Below are 9,021 nucleotides of genomic sequence, written 5' to 3'. Positions count from 1 at the left end.
TGCTTAGCTTTCCAAGTATTGTGTATATCACAAATTATATTAGGTTAAATAAACTAAAACTCTTAGAGCAGTCTTATGTCAGATATGTATGCAAAGATAGTGATTATATGAAAATCAGAAATAAATTATGATACTACATTAGAGCAAGAATTTTAGTTCCCAACTTAAATAGCTCCTTGGCTTTCTGTCAGTGGTTTCTTTTATCTAATTGGGATTCTTCTTGCTCCATATCTGAGGGCTCTAGAAAAACCCACAGTTCTTTGTTGAGGTGAATATGCTTGGAGAGGACCTCTTGGCATATTCCAGCAGAACAGAGTAATACGTATATTCTGAGAGGCATACAAAAAAAAGGCACTTTATTGTTTGATGGAGATGGAAATGAGAGAAAATATTTGTGTTCTTGTTTTTAAAGTTCAATATTTTTTTTAGCATTGTAGAAATCACTAGCATCTAAGGCTTGCCAAGTTAAACCATCTAGGCCAAATATTGTTAGAGCTCCTCCTAATGGAGGTAACTGGTGAAGGCGGGACAGTTTTGCTTGCAAATTCTAAGGTCTAAGTGAGTAGTAAATTGTGGAAACGTCACTCTCCTTATTGCACTTAGTGAAATGGTTCAGAGAAGACAAATATCTATTTTGTAATACTAGAGAAAATAGTCCCAATTGTTACGTTGAGGGAAATCGCCGTGTTATTTCTCTTGATGTAGAAACACAATTGCTTTTAATATAAAGAGAGCTGGCATAATTGAATGTCGTCTTAAGATAATCGTGGGCATATTTCTCAGCTGACTAAGTAATCCCATAGCAGTTGCTGCATAAAGTATCTCTTTGAATAGTCAGAAAAGAAATAAAAATCTGTATTCAGGAAGCACTCAAATTCCATTTACACAATGAAAGACTGTCTTGTTAAATTCACTGTGGGGCTTATAAGAAAATTTCAGCACTTTCTGTTTAACTTCAGGTCTAATGCAGTGTGCATGTCTTTACGTGTTGCCTCTGTATGAAGGATAAATACAGCCTTAATTTAAGTTGTTTACCTATTTCCTTTCTGGACAAACATCAGGCGTGTTATTTACAATGACTAAAATAACATGGCTAGATTTACATCTTCATAGTTAATGATTTATTGGCCCACTAGATTTTCTATTTTTTCATTTTAAAAGAAGTCATTTTGAAACACTTCCTAAAATAAATTTCTTTGAGGAAATAGAAAGGAGGGTTAATTATAATCATTTGAAATATTTCTAAGTGGTTACATCTATCATATTAATGCAAAAGAACATTAAAAATGGCAATCATTTGCATTATATATGATGACAAAAAAAGCATTTTATCCAAAATATCTTACCAGTTGTTGTTTCCCTTTTTCTATATGCAAGGGAAAAATGTTGGTCTGAATACCGAAACCAAAAGGAACACTTTAATTTAAGATCAAAGATTTTGTCTGGGAGGCTGTTAAGTGGTATGCAGTCTTAATGCAGACATTTAGCTATACTTTACCTTGGAAAGGATTTACCTGATTTTTTCTGAGAATAAAGTGTCTTAAGGAGAAAACACCTATGTATACAAAAAAGGAGACATCAATCCATTAGCTTGTTAATCCTGAATTATAATAATCTTGATTCTAGATATAAGGAAGGTCAAAATAGTGATACCAAGTTTTTAAATGTCTATCTATCTGTTAACTTAAATTACAGATAATCCCCATAAAAATATTAATGCAATTATTGTAATGTGTTCTTCTTTCCTTTTGAAGAACTCATGTTAATTAAAATTGATTCATATCGAACATTAAATACTTTGGTACTGATTGAATCAAGTATAGCTGAATATTTGCTTCTTTTGGATTTATAAAACCAAAAACATAATTCTTCCTTTGGATAAGGTGGGATGCATTAGTATCACTATACATTAGTATCTGTGTTTTTGGTGTCTAACTTACAACTGACACAATAAATTTTATATAAAGATTTTTTGAATAAGTGGATAGATAGATAAATTGATTCAAGTTAGATATGCACTATTTATATTCTTCTCAATTAGGCACGACCAGCATGGTAGGAAAGATGTATTTCCTTTCTGTCCTGAGTATTAAAAAATACATTATCTTCTATTGTACTTCTTGGATTAATTATGCTTATTCCCAGGAAACAGAAGCTAGGAATATATTATTTTAACATTGTATACAGCATTCAACCCACTATCATACAGTTGCAAGACAACATCAGATAAATAAAATTTAGTTGTATTTGAATTAAACTTGGACTCTTAGTTCTAACAGTTTTAAATAAAACACAGTAGAGTTCTCCTAGCATCTCTCAACATTTGTAAGAAAATAGGCAATAAATTCATAGATCTTTAGATGCTAAAGTAGTAATGTGATATTCACTAGATATGTAAAACTGCATGCTACACAGCAGACTCTCAAGAAACGTTCTCGAATTAATTACAAATTATGTGAAGATAAAGTTAGGAGGTTATAGATTGGTTTAGAGATATTAAAAATTTTGATGTAAAATTCAGCCAAGTTTTAGATTTTATGTTCATTGTAGTTCACTAATTTGTTTACATCAAACTTTTTATTATAAAAGTAAATTTATTTGTGTTAAACACACACACACACACAAAGAGACAGAGAGACAGAAAGAGAGAAAGAGGAGACAGAAATGGCACCAAATGGCCACAATGGTGGGAGATATGCCGAGCCAGGAGCTAGGAAGTAGAGCAGCAGGGACTCCAGCTGGCACTGATATGGGATTTGGGAATTGTGGATGAAGTAGCTGCCCCACAATGCTAGCCACTATTTCCAGCAATTTTCTGCCAATGTATAGGTTGTATTTAATTCTTTAAGGAATCTTAAATAAAGAAAAAAAAACTGACGATGCAATCAGTTGCAGACATTTTATGGTTGAAATAAGCCAAAGGTTCACTCATCTGATAGACGCAGTATTCTAACCGGGGATACTAACTTCATCAAGAAAAGAAAAACACTCCTCTGTAAGGCTCAGCAACAAAGACAAATGGTATCTAATTTTTCCTTTAGTAAAAACTAGTGTCTGAAAGTCCTAAACCTAAAGTTGTGATGAAATGTATAGAAAGTTAATCATTAATTTACTTTGAAAACTATGAATGCTTCCAATGTGCTCTAGAAAGTCACATGATCAGTTTTTTTCATTGACTCCATTCATGTGTGGTTTTATAAAACAAACAAAATGTGTTCCTTTTAATCATATATATGTGATTATGTGACATTCTTGTAATTATGATAAATGATTGCAGATCCTACTTTACTTGTGAAGCAATATAAAACAATATAATTATACATGATTGCTATTGAGCATTATCAGTTGTGCTAGGCACTTTATCTCAAAGTGTTTTAGAATAGTAATTACATTTATTCCTAGTAATAACACCACAGAGCAGGTGTTTCACCACTGAATTTTTGTGGATGAACAGTTGATCAATAGGAAAGCCTAGAAGCCTTCACAGGGTGATGGAGTTAACAAGTATTCAAGTTAAGTTGCAGATACTTGCGGTTGATTTTCAGAATGTTCAGTTATTCTGATATTGTTATAGAAATACAGAGATTGAAGTATGGCAGTTCTGATCCTAGCAATTTGAATCTCCAACTGAGTCCCTCAATTTCAACACAGAGACACTAACACATCATTTATAACCCACTGTAGAGTTTGAGACCACAGATTCTGCAACTTGACTGGGTTTAGACCCAAATCCTGCAACTTCCTAACTGTAACACATGAACAAATTAAGTGGCATCTCGATTTTGCCATAATAATATACATATCTCATGATATTCCAAGTATTAACTGAGTTTCTCTATTTGTCCAAGTCTGCTAAATGTAAGTACTTCACAAGTTATTGTGAAGCATAATAGCATTATAGAGATGGAATTGATTTAAACAAATAATGACTATGGTACCATCTAGAAAGAAATAGAGAGTAGAAATATATTATTTCTAGGAATACAATAATCTCTCTATTTTTACATTTTGTCAATCTCATCCTTGGAGTCTGTGCTTTATACTAAGCTATATTAACCTACTTTAAAATTCCGATTCATTTCTCATTGCTTGATCTGACTACTTTTTACAAATATCTGGATATTTTCTTCTCTGCATCATTTCCCTCATTCCTCATTGCTCTCTATCATCATTATAATTATAATCATGGTCGTTAACATTATCGTTGCTTATTAAGTTTTTAAGGTAGCCCTGGCTTTTTCTGGGCACTGCGAGTTCAGGATGTATGTTTCCATAGCAACATGTGGTGACCCTTTCATACCACCTACCACCATTTACTCTTGCCGTTGATTTCCTATTTGCCTATCTGTTGCTTCTCCTCAGCTAGGCTTATCTTCTCAAGTACTGCATCCCTCTAGCACCTATCACCGTACTTGACACAGAGCACTTTTTCAGCATGTGTATTGAGTAAACGGAATCTTTGTTTTTTTCAGTTGACTGAAAATAAATTCCAGCTCAGTGGTTTCCAAAAGATGGCAAATGGCATAATTTCTTAGGTTGGTAAAACATAAAGTATATTTGGTGAGTTTTCTTAAAAGTAAATGTCTATAATTTCTTTAGATTTCTGAAATTATGTCTTTCTGAATGAAAAATTTACTTATTTTTATCTACTTGAAAGGCAGAGTGACACACATACATGTACATGAAGAGAGAGAGAGAGAGAGAGAGAGAGATTGGTCTTCTGTCCTATAGTTCATTCCTTCAATGCCCACAACAGTCAAGACTCGGCCAAACTGAAGGTATCCTTGCGGGTGGTGGGGTACCAAGTACTTGAGCTGTCACCTGCTGCCTCCCAGGATGCATTAGCGGTTACTCAGAATGGAAGCAGAGCAGTCAGGACTCAAAACCACACTCCAGTGTGGGACACCACACTACAGCTTAACCCATTGCACCACAACTCCTGCCCCAGCATTACAATTTTAATGAAAAAAAGTATTTCTTTCATTCAAAGAAAGCAACCATAAATGAGTTGATTAATCTGTATTCTCTCTTTTTGAAGATAAAACATTATCAATTTATTATTATTTAAATCTGTATATTTTTTAAAATTTGTCCATGGGATCCATAATTCTAATGTAAATGAAATGAAGCATAGAAATATGTACATGGTGGATGATGTAGAAGAGTAAGACAGTAAAGGGGCTTTTAAATGGATATGTGGTATTATTATTTTTTCATAAGTTTGCTCAGAATTACTGAAAAATTTATTGTGACAGACATGGATGTCAAGTTATTTATTATAACCTAAATGTACAATCTATTTATTGTACCTGTCTGAAAACAGATTTCACAGTGTGGAAGTTATAGGGTTTGTGCATTTCTAAAGGCATTTGGCAGTGCTCCAGAAAATGTTATTGGACCAAGTATAGAAACATTTCATAGTGAATAGTAGAATATAATAGAATAATGGGTAGAACTGTCTGCAAGTGATGGATATATGTCAATGTCAACTTGGGATGTTATGGCCTTTGGCTCTGGCACTTTGACAAAACTTGATTAATGAGTCAAATGAAGATGTGATATCTTGCCTATCTAATTTTGAAGTAACATATATAGTATAAACAAACAAAAGTATGGATTATAATGTTAAATACAAAGTACTTGAGAAGTTGAAATAATTATCTTAATAAGAATAATTTCAGGTAACAATATCCAGTGTTATAATTTGCTTGGCGGCAGGAAATTCAAAAGCATAGTAAATTAGTTATCATTAAAATAAACAGAAAAGATATAGGAATTTTTAATTCAACATGTACTAATTTTAGAGAAAAACTAGAGTTACTATGACTTTGTTAATTATTAGTGAATGAAAGTATGGACTCAGAACAAAGAAGAAATGATTCTTTGAATAATATTTTTTTAAAGACAAATCCAAGGTGATTTTGTAAAACCTATGTCATCTGAGAGAAGAGAAGATTTAGAATAATTTTGTCTACATTTCAAGTATTTAGTTTATATTTTTAATTCTGGAGCTTGTGTGTGTGCATGTGCCTGTGCACTTATGTGTTTTGCCCAAATTTATATAGTTTTTAAAGATTTAGTTATTTATTTGAAAGTCAGAATTACAGAGAAATAAGGAGAGACAAAGAGAGAGAGAGACTTTCCTCTACTGGTTCACTCCCCAGGGCCGTGCCAGGCCAAAGCTAGGAGCCAGGAGTTTCTTTCAGATGTCTCACATGGGTTCAGAGGCCCCAGCACTTGGACCATCTTCCTAGGCACATTAGGAGGGAGCTGAATCAGAAGGAACAGACAGGACTTAAATCAACATCCAGATGGGATGCTGGCGCTTCAGACAGTGGCTTAACCCCCTGCACTACAGTGCTGCCAGCAAATTTATACATTTTAGGAAGGCATTTATTATTTTAGAAAGGTATTTATTTTTCGTAAAAGAAAAATGTTTTCTCTTTCTTTGTAAAAATGTTTCAGATTATATAAATCAAAGAAAATGTTATAGAGACAGCCTATTACAAAGGAAAGTGATAATTAAGTCATTTTTTCTGAAGTTGATAATCAGAAAAAGTTTGTTTTATTTCCTGTAGGAGACTATTGAGAAATATTACTGATCAGATTTATTTAAATATTGTGACCTATGTGAGGTAATATACATACATTGAAATTAGCAAATTATTTTTGCAGATATGTAATTTTGTAAGAGGAGGTTTAATCCATGTTTGGAGTACAGTAAGTCAGACTTGAAAATCTTTTACAGATGTCTGCCTTTAAAAATGTATTATGGGTGTGAGCATTGGATGAAAAAATGAAGAAACCTCTTGGGATACCCTTACCCTATATTAAAATGCCTGGATCTGAGTACAGCCTGCACTCCCAATTCACTTCCTGTTCACGCATTCATTGGGAGGCTGTAGGTGATGTCTCAACCACTTGAGTCTCTGCGACTGATGTGGGAGGACATGATTGAGTTCCTGGTTCTGGCTCTGTCCTGGCCCTGCCCCATCAGCATTTATGGATTGAATCTGAAGATGGAAAAATTCTCTCTCTCTCTCTCTCTCTCTCTGTCTCTGTCTCTCTCTGTGCTTTTGGGACAAATAGATAAATAAACAAATGTATTTTTTGCTCATGATAAATAAAACAAATAGTACGGAATTGAGATAGAGTACCTTTTAAATCATGGTTATATTTGATTAATGTTAATTATAAATTCAGTCTGGAGAGTGGAGAAGAATGGATTTGGAATCTGAAATTCACCTTCCACTCCTCATACTTTTTTTTTTTTACCCCAAGAATTACTCTTCCATCTTGTTTGCAGTTATTGTATTATGCTCATGGAATGGCAGATATACTGATAAATTTGGATTGATTACAAAAGAGGTGTATTCTTTAACTTGAATGAATGGATTTTTCTTTATCTTTTTTACTACTTTTCTCTTATAATGGATGTCACACAGCAAATGTCCAGCCTGTGGATAATGTGTCACCATGATGAATGCAACCCATTTCTAGAACACAGTGTAGCATAGTAAAATGGAGCTCCATTATGATCCATAGTTCATTTCCAATTTTAACACAGATTGGTAGAATGACCTTGAGTAAATTGGGTCATGTTAACATATTGGAGCTTTTTGGCTGCATCCTTTCCTTCTAAATGTACAATGCATTTACTGCACATGGTAGCCCTTCAATGTGGATGCTATAACACAGCCACAATACTGCATTATTTCACGATTAGCATTCCTAATTCCTTAACTTCACCTCAAGAGCTAGTTTCTTTAGCAATATTACTGGTATCTTCTTTTCATTCTGCATGTTATGTATCTAATATTCTTTTTGGTTGAAGTTATTTGATAAATTCAACTGAGTAAGTAATTATATGATTTCACTAGCAGCTTTTGCTGTTTAGCTATTATAACTCCCCAATAGATTTCAGCATTAATCTTTAGTTTTAGTTAGATATCCTTTCCTTAAAAATAATAGCTCATCTACTTGTTATACAGATAAAAGTTTAAACATTACAGAATATAAAGTAATATAACCCATTGGTATCAATTCTTCTTCCTAGAGAAATTCTTTTACCATCTATTAATATTCAATGTCTCTAGACCTATGTATATATACTTCCTTACTAATTGCAGTGATATTTGACTCTATTGCTGTTATACAACTTTCTTATTTCTACTTAGAATATATTTTTAGGTTGTTTCACTTCACAATCACGAAGGCTTTATTTTTCTGGGACTATAGCCTTTCATTATAGTAATTTATTATAATTTATTTCTCAATTCTGTCTGGGGGGCATTCAGATTTTTCCAGTATTTCATAAGATAAGCAAATATACAACGTATCCATATGCATTAGAAATGGGATTGCTGTGTCAATATGTACATATTAAATTATTTAAGATATTATAGGGGTATACATTTGGTGCAACAGTCAAGACATTACCAGGGATGCCTGCATCCCATACTAGAGTGCCTGATTCAAATCCCATATCTGCTTCTGGGTCCAGCTTCCTGCTCACATGCAGTCTGGGAAGCAGAAGTTGATGGCTCATGTACTTGATTCCTTGCTATCCACAGCAAAGACCAAGATGGAATTCTGGGCTCCTCACTTTTGGCCTGGCCTAGCCCTCTTTTTTGGAGGCAGATGGAAGTTCCCTCTGTGCATCTCTATGCCTTTCAAATAAATAAAAATAAATAATTAAAACTTTAAAATGATAGATATGTTTGGACATTATGCAGTGCATATGTGTATGGAAACACCACATGATACCCTGTGAATAAGTACAAATTTTTATGTGTCAGTTAAATTTAGCATAAACAAGAAAATACTCTGTAGGTCAAGTAAAAAAAAAAATTGGGGGAGAAGATAGAAATAGATGTTGAATAAACAAGTATTTTCTAGGTGTCTTTTAGATAAGAGGAATGTGTGTCTCTTCTGTGGGGAGTAAAATGTGTGAAAGTGAATCCCCTGTACAGGGTTTTCAGTTGAGGGATATGTGTGTGTTTGTGTGTGCATTTGATGGGA

This window comes from Oryctolagus cuniculus, chromosome 6, assembly GCF_051225735.1.
Source record: "Oryctolagus cuniculus isolate XC-2025 breed Fujian yellow rabbit chromosome 6, ASM5122573v1, whole genome shotgun sequence".
In the NCBI taxonomy this organism is placed as follows: domain Eukaryota; kingdom Metazoa; phylum Chordata; class Mammalia; order Lagomorpha; family Leporidae; genus Oryctolagus; species Oryctolagus cuniculus.
The sequence above is the reverse complement of the archived record's forward strand: the minus strand, read 5'-3'. Positions refer to the sequence as shown.